The sequence below is a fragment of the Sminthopsis crassicaudata genome, chromosome 4, assembly GCF_048593235.1.
Source record: "Sminthopsis crassicaudata isolate SCR6 chromosome 4, ASM4859323v1, whole genome shotgun sequence".
Lineage (NCBI taxonomy): Eukaryota > Metazoa > Chordata > Mammalia > Dasyuromorphia > Dasyuridae > Sminthopsis > Sminthopsis crassicaudata.
This window is the reverse complement of record NC_133620.1, coordinates 274682271-274699111: the sequence shown is the minus strand read 5'-3', so window position 1 is coordinate 274699111 and position 16841 is coordinate 274682271. Positions and strand designations below refer to the sequence as shown.

Genomic DNA, 16841 nt, shown 5'->3' with positions numbered 1-16841 from the left:
CATGAACTGATGCTAAGCAAAATGAGCAGGATCAAGAGATCATTATATACTTCAACAACAATACTATATGATGATCAATTCTGATGGACCTGGCTATCTTCAACAATAAGATGAACCAAATCAATTCCAATAGAGCAGTAATGAACTGAACCAGCTACACTCAGCAAAAGAACTCTGGAAGATGACTATGAACCATTACATAGGATTCCCAATTCCTCTATTTTTGTCCATCTGCATTTTGGATTTCCTTCACAGGCTAATTGTACACTATTTCAAAGTCTGATTCTTTTTGTACAGCAAAATAACTGTTTGGACATGTATATGTATTTTGTATTTAATTTATACTTTAACATATTTAACATGTACTGGTCAACCTGCCATCTGGGGGGAGGAGGGAGGAGGGGAAAAATCGGAACAAAAAGTTTGGCAATTGTCAATGCTGTAAAATTACCCATGCATATATCTGATAAATAAAAACTATAATATTAAAAAAAAAAAAAAAGCATGGTCATTTTCATAAGAGAAAGAAGAGAGATTTAGGGGTTTTTGCTTGAGTACTTCCTCTAAGTGAGGAAGACTACTTTTTTTGAATTAGCAATTTAGGGGAAATATTCCTACACATCTAATTAGGCCTCAAAGGACTAGAAATTGAGAGAAGAGTAGCCACAGTATCTACTTATTCCTGGAGAGATTAGGAAATAGAAGCTTAATATCCTGTTTGCTCAAAGAGCTCAGAATAGATTAAGTGCAAATCTAAAAATTTTTTAGAGATGAAGGCTGGAAACTAGCTGCTAAAGAGACATTAAAGAATTGAAAGTATTCAACAAATATTACATGGATTTACACTTTCCCATAAAAATTCCTACAACATATTTTGGAAGGAGTAGAGAAGGGAAGGGACAATGAAAAAAAGGGACAAAGAGTGTTTTCTCATGCTTAAAAATATTTTAAAATTTTACATCTCTGATCCATGTGTTCTATAAGTGACCTACATAGATAAGCATATAGTAATTCACCTAATAAGGTTTTAATAAGATGATAATGAGAGGAATAAGATTTACAATACCTATTCTGTGTGTGTGTGTGTGTGTGTGTGTGTGTGTGTGTGTGTGTGTGTGTGTATATCTATGAAAGAAGTATTATGATGGTGGGCTTGATCAAACAAAATTCAACAATGGTCATTTATTAAGCACCTATTATGTACCACGACTTGTGCTAAAATCTGACAGAAAGGAAAAATCAGTTTGCCCTCAAGAAGTACACACTACAAAGGGAAAGAAAACAATTATGTACATACAACATACATAGAGAAAGAGAGGGCAAATTAGACTCAGTGTCAGTGGGAAGGCATTAGCATTGAGGGGAACCCAGAAATTCAGGAGACAAATGACACTTATTTTGCAAACTCTCATTAAAGGTATACTAGCTGGAGAAAGTCTCATGACCAACAAAATAGACTAGACATTTTATCTGATTCTCTTCAACCTCTCTAAAACAGAAAGTTATATGCCAAATAAAAATCAAGTTCAGTTATCTCTATAGTCTAGTATATCTAGAATCTAAAAAGTTTAAAAATAATCAGAGGAAAAAACAGGAACTGCCATTTAACCTGAGCTCCTTCAACTCCCCTGTAGTAGCTGTTTACGAACATAAAAAATGGACTTACTGTAAAAACCCAAAGACCCAATACACCAGCTTGCAGCAAAATCTAACATCATACTCCTGCCTTTCTCTAAACAAAAACAAGAACTCCCAAAGATCTCAGGAAGAAGTAATGCAAAGCCCAGGAACATAAGCAGATAAATCTACAGTGAAAACATTAACAATAAAGGGACATGGCCTTCAAATCTAGCTAACAAATTCAGAATCTATGAATAAATACCGAAAAGAAAAGGAAAATCCAAAACTTGGTAAAACAGAGAACTCTATGGAACATGAAGAGAACATGAACCACAACATCCTGTTAAGAAACAGAACCAAAAAAAAAAAAAAAAAAAAGTAAGAAAAGAAAAAGAAAAACAAAATGAAAATTTATGACCTATACAACAACAACAAAAAAAAGATTAAAAAAAAAAAAAAAAAAGACTCTGCAATGGCAAATCTCACCAAAGAAACAAAAAAGAGAACAGACTGTGACTGCAAATACATAGAAGCAAAGGACTATATAGAAAAGAAAAGCAAAAAACATGGTCAATAATCTAGGCTAAACATACTGATCTCAAAGATTGGCTTAGTAGAAACAACTTAAGGATCGGTATTATATAACCCAGAAGAATATGACAAGGCAAAAAACCTGGATACCATAATAAAAGTAATATGAGAATTACCTAGAACTTCAGAACACAGAAAATTAAATAACTGAAATAATTAATAGATTACCTCCAGAAAAAAAATTCAAAGCCACAAACTCCCAGACATAGAATGGCTAGATTTAATAAACCAAATAAGAAAACAATAAATTCTGCAAGGGATCAGGAAAAAGATCTTTAAATAAAAAAGAATTTGAGTATAACATTACTGGGAATTTTCATATTGAAATCTTTTTCAGGTGATTAGTGGATTCTTTCAATTATCTTTATTCTCTCATTCTTGGAAATAATGAGTTTCCTTGATAATTTCTTGAAAGATGCTCCCCAGCTAGCCTTTTTTTCTGATGATGGCTTTCAGACAGTCCAATAATATTAAATTATCTATCCTGGATCTATTTTCCCAGGCTGATTATTTTTCCAATGAGATTTTTCACATTTTCTTCCTTTTCTTTCATTATTTTGATTTTGCTTAATTTTTAATGTTTCGTCGAGTCATTTGCTCCCACTTGTCCAGCTGTAATTTTTGGGAATTATTTTCTTTAGTTAGCTTTTGTCCCTCCTTTTCCATTTTGCCAATTCCATTTTTTTAAAGGAGTTGTTTTCTTCAGTAAATTTTTGTACATTTTCCTTTTTTTTTTTTTTTTTTTTGGTGCTTCTTTTACTGAGATACTCTTTTCATGATTTTCTTACATAACTCATTCCCCCCCCCCCAATTTTATTATATCTCTTATTTGATTTTTAAAATCTTTTAAGCTCTTCCAGGAGTTCTTTTGGGACCCGAGACCAATTTATATTTCTCTTGAGGCTTCACATGCAGGCACTATCATTGTTCTCTTCTAAGGTTGTGTTTTGATCTTCTCTGTTGGCATCGTAGCTTTCTAAGGTCACGGTTCTTTTTTGGTTTTGCTCATTTTCTAGGATATTATGTGACTTTTAAAATTGAGCTCTGCTCCTGAAATACTGGAGGCATTACTCCAAGCTTCTTGAGTCAGGGGCCTGGCCACTAGCCACTGGGGTCTCTGAACTTAGACATTCACCTGCTATGCCAGGACCTTCAGTGGCAAGAAAAAAGTCAAGACAACTGAAATGGTTCAGGTTACAGTAGATGACCTTCAATGTCTCTAACAAGTTCTAGGTGCTCCACAGTACTGCTTCAGCCACTTTCATGGCTCCTGAAACAAAATGTTCTCATCCACCCATCATGCTGGGGGAAGTCTTCACATCTTTGAGGTAAGACAATCCCCTAATTCCTTAGGTTTGAGGTTTATAGGTTATCCTGAACCTGGTCTAGATCATCTGCTGAGAGTTTACCAAGGGATTCTTTGGGTTTGTTTTTTTCATATGCAAAATCAATGGGCAAGAATAGATGACTTCTAATGTCTTTTCCAGCACTAACATTCCAAATCTATGCATACTCAATTGTATAAAATTCCCCAATTCTACAAACTCATTCTAAACAGGAAAGCTGAAAATTAGGTTATACCATTGGAGATTAAAATTGATTCTATAATTACATACCAAGTGACTTGGAAGCAAATTTAAATCACTTCAGACAATATATAACGTTTTGTTACTCAAAAAAAGTGTTTATGCAGAAAGATGAACCAGATGGTTTTAAAGAGTCTCAGTAAGAATCTTTATGTCCCAAAGAGGTCATAAAAAAGGAAAAGTTACTTTAAATAACTCTTTTTGTGGAGGCAAAGAATTGGAAATTGAGGAATGGCCATCAATTGAGGAATGGCTTGTACAAGCTGCAGAATATGAATAATAGAATACTGTAGGCTCTATAATAATGAATACACAGATTTTAGAAAAACCTGGAAAGACTTACATGAACTGAGACTGAGTGAAGTGAGTAGAACTAGAATATTGTACACAGTAACAACGACATTGCAATGGTCAACTGTTAATGGCTTAGCTCTTCCTAGCAATACAAGGATCTAAGACAATTCCTAAAGATACATAATGGAAAATACTATCCATAACCAAAGAGAACTATGAAGTCTATGTGCAGATCAAAACATACTATTTTCACTTTTCTGTTATTTTTCTCATGGTTTTCCCTTTTGGTTTGATTTTTTTCAAAACATGACTAATGTGGAAAGATGTCTAACATCACTGTACATGTATAATCTCTATTTGCTTGCTATCTTGGGGGGAGGGGAAAGAGGGAGAAAAATCTGGAAGTCAAAATTTTACAAAAATGAATGTCGAAAACTACTTTTATATGTAATTGGAAAAAAGTAAAATACCATTAAGTGGGGGGCGGGGGAAGATTTCTAGTAATGTGACTTCTATCCTAGTCTATACTAGAATTCTCCTCATAATCCCAAATACAATGAAATAAATTTATTCAATTAAAAGAATATCATTTTCATCCTAATTAATGGAAGATTCCTTACAGTTATTTAGGGAACAATAGCAAGAATTACCCAAGTGAATTATTATTAGCCTGTAGTCAAAAGATGACTGACTTTCACTAGTTCTCTAACTGTAAGAATTTATCTAGGTTAGATAAAACAACATAAACTGCCTTCACTATTGTTTTTGAATAAAGATTTTTTTTTTAATTATAGCTTTTTATTTACAAGATATATGAATGGGTAATTTTTCAGCATTGACTATTGCAAAACCTTTTATTCCAACTTTTCCCCTCCCATAGATGGCAGGTTGACCAATACTTGTTAAATATATTAATGTATAAATTAAATATATGTATACATGTCCATATAGTTATTTTGCTGTACAAAAAGAATTGGACTTTGAAATTGTGCACAATTAGCCTGTGAAGGAAATAAAAAATGCAGGCAGACAAAAATAGAAAGATTGGAAATTCTATGTAGTGGTTCATAGTCATCTCCCAAGTTCTTTCATTGGGTGTAGCTGGTTCAGTTCATTACTGCTCTATTGGAACTGATTTGGTTCATCTCATTGTTGAAGAGGGCCACGTCCATCAGAATTGATCATCATATAGTATTGTTGTTGAAGTATATAATGATTTCCTGGCCCTGCTCATTTCACTCAGCATTAGTTCGTGTAAGTCTCTCCAGGCCTAAGTAAAGCTTTTTCTTAAGTTTATTATACAGACTCTAGAGCCTAAAGGCTCCAGGAAGCATTCTAGGTCAAAACAACTAAACTGAGAATGCTATTTTAAATACACTGGCAATGAGAACAGAAAACAGGCTATAAGGAATCTGTACTTCTCCTGTTCAATAGAAAACTAGAGGGTGGCGCAGTGGATAGAGCACCAGCCTTGAATACAGGAGGACCAGTGTTCAAATCTGGTCTCAGACACTTAACACTTCCTAGCTGTGTGACCCTGGGCAAGTCACTTAACCCCAGCCTGGGGGGGCGGGGAGGGGAAGGAAAAATAATCTGTCTACAAATCATCTTTGTTGATCAGCCTGGAGAGTTGCTTTCTGGTTCTAGCAGGTTGGCTTTCAAAGAGCTGGTAATTATTCTAATTTTCTTTTCTTTTTTTTTTTTTGAGGCTGGGGTTAAGTGACTTGCCCAGGGTCACACAGCTAGGAAGTATTAAGTGTCTGAGACCAGATTTGAACACTGGTCCTCCTGAATTCAAGGCAGGTGCTCTATCCACTGCGCCACCTAGCTGCCCTTGACAGATTATTTTTAACTCAGAATCAAACCCAACCACTCCTTTAGTGATGACTCAAGTCTTCCCAATACCCATGGGCAGATCCTGAACTAAACCACCTCAAATCAATGAAAATTAATTTTTTTTAAAGGCCAAATACTATGCCGAATAACAAGTTTTATTTCCCCCACAACCAACAATCCTTTTATGAAATTTTTTAAACATTCATTTTTTAAAATCTGAATTCCAAATTCTCTCTCCTCTTTGTCCCCATCCATTGAGCAGGCAAGCAATAATATCCATTATACATATGAAATCATGTAAAATCAGCCTGTTTCTTCATCTATTAAATGACAGAGATTAGACTATATATGACTTCTAAAGTCCATTCTTCCTAATGCTTGATCCTATAACTTACAGTTAGTTAAAATCTTTTATCTCCTCTACATGTTATACAAAGGAAAAATGAAAAACCTATGGGCAAGGTACTGTATTTTCAGAGATCCTTTTCTATAACTATAGTATGATATATTCCAAACCAAACTCAACAATGGCATAAAAAAAGGATATTCCTTTTGTAAAGCCTCATGAGGTTCATAAATCTGAGAGCTTCAAGAGGCCTTCGATGAAATCAATTCCAAATCCACCTTACAAATCAGGCCCAAATAAATGAAGCAATTTAACCAAAATAGTAGGTTGTAGAGAAGAGATTCAAAGTGATGAGGGTTAAGGTTTTGGGGTTTCCTTTAGTAGGGAACCAAATGATACAGTCTAGATTTATGGAACCAAAATGAAATTAGTGTTTCTGGTGGTCAGGAAGTTAAATGATAAGGTCTAGTGGCAAGTTTGGAGTTCAGGAAACCAAATGGAGAGGTTTGGCTCCCCTGCATCCCCTTGGGATTCAATTCAGGGATAGGGAGTTTTGGGGAACTTCCTTCTGGCGGCGCAGAGATTCTCTGTAAAAGAATTTACAGACCCAAAAACCTAGATTGATAAAAGAGATTTATTATAGGAATTGGGAAGTAAAGTTAGAAATCCTGACAGAGAGGCATAAAGTCTGGTTAGGGAAATAGGTGAGGATAAAGAGAGGGTGGCACTGGAAAATAATTCTTATACAATGGGCAGAGGAATTTCCTTGGCATCGAATGGCATAACCTAACATGGCATGTTTGGAAACTCTGCAAAGAGAGGATTTTAGTTTGGCTCTTTTATAATAGGAGTTTTGGCTACAAACTGAAGGGGGCTTGTGGGTGGAGTCCCAAGTTGGCTGGGTTTCAGCTTGAGCTGGAATTTGAATAGAATTCAATGAGTTTCAATAGGATTGGAATTCCTTTAGTTAGATAACAGAAAGAAACTGTCAGGTTTCCCTTGGGTGGAGTTGATTTTCTCCTTCAAGGAGTTTTATACTTTTGGAGTCTCTTCTTCAAAAGCAAAGTTCTCTATCTGCAAACAGGAGCCTATCCACAAGCTCCAAAATGAAATACAATGCATTTTCTTGAAGTTAGAAATAAGAAACTTGGTTTTGCTGGAATATTTTCTACAATTCTCCCCAATTTCTCCCCTCTGAACTGGCCACCCTCTATGCCTGGAGTATCTTACAGAATCTCTCACTTTCTAAGACTAAATTTAAGGCACTTTCTTCTATACCAAGGCTTTTTGGGTGGATTTCCAACTGCAACTATCCTCTTCCCCGAACTACTCTTTATTGAACTAGTTTGCATTTATTCCTTATACTTATTTAGGAACATGTCTCCCCTAATAGAATAAAAACCCTTTAAAAGGGATTATTTCAGTCTTTATCTTCATATTCCTATTGCACAGCAAAAAACCTGGAACATAGTATACATACAATCCATACGGATCCTCAGTGAGCCAGAAGGCCCAAAGCATGGCTCTATTATGTCTCTCCATCTGACTTTTTGGTTTCCTCCATCAAAAAAAGGGAAAATAAGTCCAATATTTTACAAGGCTTGGCTTTCATAGCCTCTTTTTTATAATTCCAAAAAACTGAGTATTGAATATAATGAAAAATGGGAAGTTGGGGACTGTGAATTTCATTTATCTAAACTAAACAATCAATCACAGCCCCATCTCTCAATCTCACATATTTATTATATCCTAAAATCAAGCTGTACTTACAAATAAGCAAAAAGTTTTGGTGGTCTTTGCAACACAAGCAACAAAAAAATCCTTCAAAGATTTAAAGTGGAGTGTGGAATCTAATTTATTCAAACATATATTTCTTAAACATTTATCCAAGGCAAAGTACAATGCTAGTGTAAAAAATACTGGTAACTCCTTTGGGAATGTTCTTCAAATTTGTGAATAAAGTGAATATAAATGGAAAAGCCTATATTTCACTACATATACATCTGGCTCTCCAAAATATATATGCCCAAGGCTAATCAAAAGTCAGGGAGTTAGAACCAGTAAGAGGAACTAATTAATAACAGCATTTAGAGAAATGGAAAGATCTTAGAGAAGTGTTGGTTGGGGTAGGAGAATAGAAAAGCTGGGGAAGGAAGAGATAGCATTAAATTCTAGATAGGAGGCAGGTTTAGGACTGAGAAGGCTTGAATTTAATTAAAATAAAGCACAGATACCACCACTCCCACAAGATAGCAGACTTCAAACTGGTGTTAAAATGTGGAAAACCTTTCTTAGCCAAGAGTAGCAATACAAAATAGACTGAAAGTTTATTGAAAATGGGAGGTAGGGATGAGGAAGAAGGGTATGTCCTCCAGAAATGGTGGCTTTTAAATGCTTTACATAGTAGGCATTTAATATTTGTCAAAAACACACAACAGAAAAAGAATTTTGCAAAAATAAAGTGAACAAGCTTATTCCCAAAGAGACTTGAGAAGATAGCACCCCCAAATTCTTTAGAGGAGGAAGAAAGGCTTGGGAGATTAGAGGTCCATAAATGCAGAATATTCCACAAATTCTGATTTTTTTCAATGACTGCTTTTGTTGATTTTTTTCCAACTCTTTTTTCATTTTTAAAAGAATTCTTTGCTAATTCTCTGAAAGAATGAAGAGAGAAAGATAGTAGAAGAAATGTAGGGCATGTAAAAACAAAAAGTAGTAAAAACAAATTCATTTAAAAGACAATTTTAATGCTGAATTTACTCTCATGTTATCCTACTCTCACTCTGTTCTCTTCTTTTGCTTCTGGATCAATACGATGATTGAAATCACTTTTAAAATGTTTTTAAGGTTAAGAGGGAACTAAAAAAAGCACGATACTCCCAATCTCCTTAGAGCCCCAGATGATTTTTGAAAAAATTATTCCCTAATCTGAATCTTGTTTCACTAATGAATAATTTACAGTAAGTATGCTATTTGGCAGCTTCCTTAAGAAGGGACTAAAACATTTGACCTACAACTTTTCTTGGGTCTAAATTGGATTCTTTGGCACACTGGTTTGTACTTGTTAAACATGCAAAAACAAGCACCAAGAAGAATAAAAACCCAGAACAAGCTACCAACCTTTCTAAGTAGTTCCCTTGGTTTCAACTATCACTTCTACGTAGGTGATTCGGAAATCTGTTATTTGCAGATGATTTGAGTGAGTTTTAAGGCCTTCACCTGAAGTGTCCTATCAGCACCTCAAACTCAAATCTAAAATCAAGATTACATTTCCCCTAAACTTGCTCCTCCACCTGAGCATCGAGAGAAAAGAACATCAAGTTTGCATTCAGAAAATCTGGGCTAGAATTTCATTATGACCTTGAACAAGTTATTGTCTCTCTGGACCTAATTTTCTTCATCTAAAAAATGAGATTGAATTTAAGATTTCTCTGAGGTTCTCTCAAACTCTGAATCCTAACAAACTTTTCTAGTAAGTACTGTGATTAAGAATCCATTTGGAGTCAGAATATCTAGACTGTAATTCTAGTTCTACTTCTTACCACTGTGACACTGGGTAAATCATATCTTCTCAGAAACTCACTTTCCTCATCTATAAAATGAGAGGTCTGAAATAATTTCTATGATCCAGTAATCCTACTTCTATCAGTGTCACCACCATCAATTCAATGAGCATTGTTCAAAACCTCTCTCCTTAATCTACTTAATCTCCTTAATCTACTATATCCAATAGGTCATAAAAGGCCTGTCCAAATCCACTCGCACAGTATTTTTCACATTCCTTCCTTTCTATCCCAACTGCTCCAACCCAGCATAGGCTACCTGATTACTATAAAAATGTGATTTTAAGTCTTCCTACTTCTAGTCCATCATTTGAATGGATGCCACACTTCCTTATGCTCCTGCCAAACATTTCCCACTCTCCATGCTCCCAACTTTACTGACACTTCCATACTCCTGGAATGCAGTGTATACCCCCAAAATTCCTATCTATTCTTTAAAACCCAACTCAAATACCACCTCTTTCACTAAGCTTTTCTTGTCTCTTCATACTCTCAGCTATAAAGAACTTCTACTTTATCCTGTCCTCACAAGAGGACAAAACAAAATGCACTTATTATAATTAATGTGGCATTAACTGGATAGCCTCCAATCTCCCCCAGATGCTAGCACAGGGTTCTGCTCTTAGTAAGCATTTAATGAGTTTCTGGAAGTGAAAAATAACTAGAACAACACTCTATGGCCAAATTTTAAAATAAAACTTTCCTCCCCCCATTTGAGGGTTTCTCAAGTGGATCAAAAATATTTTTAAAAATTGACAAATGCTGATAAGTAGATATAACAACACTCAAATACAAAGAAAGAGTTCTACTAATTCATCTCTGAAGGATTCTTCTAACCTTAAATGTCCCAAGGTCCTATAGAGATTGTGATATGTTCTGAAACAAAAATCAGTAGATGTAGTTTGACAAAGAATAATCCTTTTTTTCATGTAAAGCTTAACTATAAATATACCTTCATCTCCTGAAATCAGGACTATCCCAGGAAATCTAGAACATGGTCATTGTAGACAAGGCAACACTGCCTGAACACAAGACTGTTGTGCAGAGTGCCTGAGACAAATAGTCTTGTAACAGAGCTTCAGTACCCATCCATAGTAAAGGAAAATGAATATTAACTATATTCTCAGATACCTCTTATGTTGGTCCCTGGTGTTCTGAGAAGGCACTTAATGCTTTCTTTCTTTGGTTTTCTTCCAAGTGTACTGAGCCACTCCTCTAGTTGAAAACATTATGTTATAGGTCATAATAATATTCACAGAGCAATTTGAAGTGTACAAAGTACTTTCTTTACAATAGAGGAGTATATTAGTTACATTTTGCAGTTGAGGAAACTAAGGTTCAAAGACGCTAAGTGACTTGTCCACAGTCACACTGCTAGGGCTCTCAAACCAGGTCTTCTGAATCCAATGTTCTCCTCAGTGTCTTTCATGAACTCCCTTCAGGCAAATCTAGAAAGCAATGCATGGTGGAAGCAGCAGTGGATTTAGAGTAAGACCTAGGATTGAGTCCTAGGTGTGCTGTTCACTAGCTAAAAGTCAAAACATATTTGAGCCTCAGTTTCCTCATCTGTAAAATGGAGATAGCAATATTTTCATTACCAACACATCATAAACCTCAAAATCTATAAAAAAGAAAAACAGCATACAAAATGTTTATAATCCAGAAATCAACATATTTCATATTCACAGTGCCTGGCACACAGAAGGCAATTACTAAATGTTTGTTGATCTACTGATTCACAATTAATATTGCTACATTTTCTTTAAAGAGCTCAGGGCTAGCTGGGTTACATAATGATAAAAAATGCTGTACAAAATACTACATGATTCTGTACTCAGAAAAATGGAATCCAGATATAGAGAGAAATTTCTCAACCACAACCTGAAAGATATACTCCTATTTTGAAGCTGAGGAAATAGGCCTAAAGTTAAATGATATGGCCAAGGCAATGCACAGGTATAGATATACCTAAAACATATATGTGTATGTGTATATATATAAATACACACACAGAGAACCAGGATTTAATCCCTGTTTCCTGACTCCAAGCTCAGGAATCTTTCCACTATTCCTCACTGCTTCCCTAATAACCAATATTTTTGGCAATCTCTCTAAAGAATGTCTCCTATGGGTAACAGACAAAACATTCAAGCTTCTTATCAAACCTACTGATGAAGGGGAAAAAAGGTCAAAAAACACTGAGATACTGAAATATCACAAATCTCTAAAAGGAAGCAAGCATTTAAAGGGTCAAAGGGACATTATGGGGATGATATAGTCATTAGGTTAGAGATCACCTAGTCCAACTCCTTCGGTTTTAGATGTAAAATTAAGGCCCAGAGAGGCAACAAATTTATCCCACCAAGGTCACACAGTAGCAAGCACCAGTGTTAGCATTTGTATCCAAAATCCTGACTTCAATTCCAGCATTCTTTTTTTCATACCACTGCTTCTTTTAGGGTTTCCTTTTGGTTCTGCACTACTTAGCAATCACCAATCACTTAAAGATTATTACCATCTGCGGATGACTTAATGCTGGGATCAACTAACGCATCCAGTTGTGATTGAATAAGAAATCAAAAGAAAAAAAAAAATAAAATGTCCTTAACAGGTTAGAACCTTGGTCTAAATCTAACAAGATAAAATTTAAAGGACAAAAAAAGTAAATCTTACGTTTGGTTTCCAAAGAAAATTTGCTATGACAAGCTAGAATGTTTAACTAGCATAGACCGGCACTGTCTGAGTAACAAGATTACTGGAAGAGAGAACAGTAGTTACTCTCTGATGGACCATATCAGGGCTGTAGTTTTAGTATCTCTAGCCCTAGCACTCGATAAAAGGCTCATCACATATTCACAAAGCAGGCTATATGGTGACAAAGTACTTTCCTGTCTCACTCCTTTTTCACTCCTCAACAGGAAGCACATATATTATTCTCCTCAAAGGGAAAAACAATGTCAGAGGGGTCAGGGCCTACAGGCAGTCGGTGGCAAAAATGGGACTACAACAGTTCTGGGGCTCTTTGACTGCCCAACATGTCCTAGTAAATATTTGTTGAATAAATGTTGACTTATAGAACGTTAAGCCTGAAATTTATTATGGTAATAAGTTAGCATTCACATAGTGTTTTTAGAGTCTACAATTTTAGAAACTTGAAGCTATTTACATTTTCAAATTATACAAACTAATTGTTATGGAAAGGAGCAATTTCATCAGTCTTAAAACCACTTCCTAGACATTCAAAGGGGCTGGGATGGGCTCAGGACGTTATATGATTCTGGATTTGATGAACTCACTGGGACTTCCCAGCCTGGCAGATAGATTCTCTATTTCTGGTAAAATGAGAATGCAGAGAGGTAAGTGCAATACAAGGAATTGATTTGTTCATCAAGAGTGATGAATTTAAAGCAAAAGGCCGATCCCTACCCCACAAGCACATAGAGACAAGAGATATCTCTCCCAACCACGCTGACTGAAAGGAGAGATAGGGCTTCGGAGGCGTCCCAGGCGGACGCCAGAAGAACAGAGGAAGGGCCGGGACCCACTGCCTCAGCCTTTGAACTGCAGCCAGGCCCGCCCATGCACAAGCTTCCTGGGAACAGAACACTGCTCACTCCTAGGAAGACAGGTGAGTCCTCGTCTCCAGTAATAATAATGGGGCCTCGGGTCGGGAGCACACCGGGCCGATGCCCTTCACTTCTGTCCCTCCCCACCGCCAGCAGCAGCGCCGTTTCCCAAGGTGGGAGGGCAGAAGAAAAGCCGGGAACATACATTCCAGAGACGTAGGTGAAAGGGAGCGGAGGGATAGGACACACTACACCCTTTCCCACACGTGACTTCTCCCCCACCAACCGGCTCCAACTAGGACTCTCTCCAATTTGTCCCCTGCTCTTCCTTCAAGAAGCCCTTCCCTAGATCTTTCCCCAAACCAGGCCTCCCCCTCGCCATCCTCCGTTCCTTCCCCTCCACCCCAAAGCCCTCTCCCATCCGCCGCCCCTTTGCCCTCAACAGGACCCCCTATCCCCGCCACTCTCCGTTCCTTCACCCCTGACAAGGTCCCTTTTCCCCACCAGCTTTCTTAACCAGGACCCTGGCCCTCTTCCCCCTAACAGGAACTCGACATTTACACCACGCTCTTTGCGTCTATTAGATAAAGGAAAGCAAAAATAAAGGAAAACTTAAAAACAAAAACTCTGCCCGCCATTACCGCTCTCACCGCCGAGTTAGAGGAGACCTCGGGTTCCAGAGGTTAAAAGCGCGCCTTACCCCGCCCCCACCTGCTCCGGCACTTCCACTCCACAGCATCCCCCCTCACACCCCGCCCCACCGCGTTTAAAGAGCGCTTGCGCAATAGGGTCTCCCGGGCCCCATTCCACGCCTGCGTACCTATGTGCGTGCATCGCCTAGGGTGCGTTAAGGGGTGGGCCCATGACGGTCGGCAGCGACGCTGCCTCGCCCCCTTCAACTTCCCCCCTCCCTTCCTCCGCCTTCCCCCCTCTTCCCCCTCCCTAACTTTGCTCTCTCCCCGCCCCTCCTCCTCCTCCTACCCAATCCCTCCCTCCCTCCTCTCGTCTCCCTCCTCCCCTTTCCCTCCTCCCCCAGCCGGGAGCCGCGGCCGCCTCAGGAGCCCGGAGCCCGAGCCGCCCAGCAACATCCCCTCCCCCCGCCCCCGCCCACCCCGGCCCGGAGCCCCGACTCGAGCCTCGGAGCGGGAGCCGCGTCTGCGCCCGACGGTGAGTAGGAGACCCCTTCCCGCGCCCCCACTCGCCATTCCTGAAAATCCACCCCGGTTTAAAACCAGGGAATGTAATTATGCGGACCCCCCAAAAAAAATTTGGCGACCCCTACCAGGGTTCCAAATGTGCTTCGCCCTCGGAGTGCCCAGCTGTTGGGGGCCCCCACCCCACCTCTTCACCCACCTGCCCATTCCAGGTGTGTGCCCTCTCCCCCATGATGCACCCTCCGGGATTCCTTCCCCTCCCCCGCCCACTCTTTTTACGGCGATCCAGATGTTGTGGCCTTCCCTCCCCCTCCCATAGATGAAGCTTGAGTTTGGTGGTTTGGGGGTTTTTGTTGGTGTTCGGGGGGATTTGTTTGGGTTTTTCCTTTTATTTGTTTGCGGGGAGGAGAAAGGAGGGAAGTGTCGCATGATCTGATAGACTCCGTGGATTTTACCGCCGCCCCCCCAGACACAAACACGCGAGCACGCGCGCGCGCGCACAAACATATACACACGAGTGGAATCTTTCCCTGCGCTGGGCCCCAGGCTGCGGTATGACTGCTTTGTGCCCCCTGGCCCACACTGGGGGGACTGAGTGGGGGAGGCGGGGTGACCGAGAGGGCCTGGCCGGGGAAGGGGGGGGTTGGGGGGTGAGAGTGTGTGTGGATGTCTCAGCGTGTGCTCGCTCGTTTCCTTCCAACCCGGCACAATGCAGTCTTATTCCCGGCGCTAGCCCGGGGCGCGGAGCGGGCAGTGGAGAAAGATCTGCGAACGAGGGCTTCTCCGGGACCCTCCTTTTCTGGCCGAGGCTGGGAATTTGGTAACACCGGGCCACTGCCCCTTGTCCTGCTAGAAGGCCAGCGGGATGTCCGGAATGGCGAGGGGGGGGGCGCTGGCTGTCCTTGGTGCTGCACCTGCCCGGGTCGTTGTGGACATGGACTTGGCACCACAGGGGACCGCCGTCCCTTCCAGGGAGTACTTGTGTGTGTTTTGGGGGGAAGCTTCTGCCTACTAGAGAAAAGGTGCTGATGCCAACTCGGGGTTACACTGAGGTCCTGGAGTGGGGAGTGTCTGCTCCCTCCCCCGAGTGAAAAGAAAAGGTTGGCAGGGCACGGGGTGGCATGAGAGCCCAGGTCCTGGCATGCCCAAGTATTGCATGCTGGGACCTGTAGTTCGGCCTGTTTTTCCGTGGGTCCAGGGTTCTCACAGACTGGCATCCCCCTCTCATGCACCCTCCTAGGTTATAGAAACACAGGGTGTCACAAGTGTTGGAAAAGACTTGTGATAGCATCTAGCCAAAGGCTCGCTTTCCCACAGGAGAAGACAGAAAGCAAAGTGACTGGGCCAAGGTCATGCAGCTCATTAGTGGAGGACCTAACACTGGAACAGGTCCTGTGGTCCCAGGCCAGAGCGCTTTTCATCATAGCACACTGCCTCCCAGCTGGGACTGGTGCCCAGGAAATAGCTCTCTGGAGAAGCCTCAAAGAGAGCCCCACAAAGACCCTAAGTCACATTTTCAAAATTAGCTTAGTCATAGCTCTCTTTACTTAAGAAGCCCCAAAATAAACCCTGTTTTTGTGTTTCTTGTCATTTTTTTTTTATCAGCTCCTTCTCTCATTAAACAACCTGACAGTAACAAGCCCCTGTGATGCCACAAAGTTTCTCTTAAGAAAACAAAAGCTAAATTAAAACTAGAAAAAACATTAGAGATCATTATTCACACACACATACACACATCCCAGTTTTATAGATGTGAAAAGTGAGATCTAGAAAGTGTTATGTCCCCGGTGACAGGACTCCAGCCTCAACTTCCTTAGCTATTAGTCCAGATGCCTTTTTTCTATGAATAATAACTTCCAGTAGCCTGCATTTTAAACCCAGGGCTTACTGGTGGGAGAAGTTTACACTCCAAACTCTGAATCATAAATGTCCTCATTTGATAGATGTGTGCCACCTGGGCTAATCCTGAAGTTCTAGAAGATACGGAGAAGTTGGAGGTTGAGAAAAGAAAACCATCAGAGGGAGAATTAAATTTTATCCCCAATGCAGCTCATTGGCATGATGTGGATAGAGGATGAGGAAGAGCCGAGGTCAGATTTGGTCGTACTGGATGTGTAACCCTAGACAAGTCACTTCTCTTGTAAGAGGGGAATCTTACTTAGAAGGGTTGTTGTGAGGATCAAGTGAGATTCTATTTGTAAAGTGCAATGTCTGGCACATAGTAGATGCCATTTAAAATGCTTAATCCCTTCCCTCCTTTCAAGCTTCTTTGATAATAAATGATC

The 16841-nt window shown here is 39.7% G+C and overlaps 2 protein-coding genes across 6 annotated transcripts in view; one reads left to right on the top strand and one right to left on the bottom strand.

The window, feature by feature from the left end:
• The window catches only part of MRPL14 (mitochondrial ribosomal protein L14), a 34561-nt gene extending 20066 nt beyond the window's left edge, over nucleotides 1-14495 (bottom strand). The window contains exon 1 of one of the 4 annotated variants that reach the window (XM_074310795.1): nucleotides 14223-14495. The gene's annotated coding sequence lies outside the window, so the exon portion shown is untranslated. Of the gene's footprint in view, nucleotides 1-14043; nucleotides 14172-14222 lie in introns of those variants that run through there. The other 3 variants (XM_074310791.1, XM_074310794.1, XM_074310796.1) reach the window with 3 other exon arrangements.
• TMEM63B (transmembrane protein 63B) overlaps nucleotides 13311-16841 on the top strand; it is a 39503-nt gene continuing 35972 nt past the window's right edge. The window contains exon 1 of one of the 2 annotated variants that reach the window (XM_074310790.1): nucleotides 13311-13464. The gene's annotated coding sequence lies outside the window, so the exon portion shown is untranslated. Of the gene's footprint in view, nucleotides 13465-14443; nucleotides 14570-16841 lie in introns of those variants that run through there. The other variant, XM_074310789.1, reaches the window with a different exon arrangement.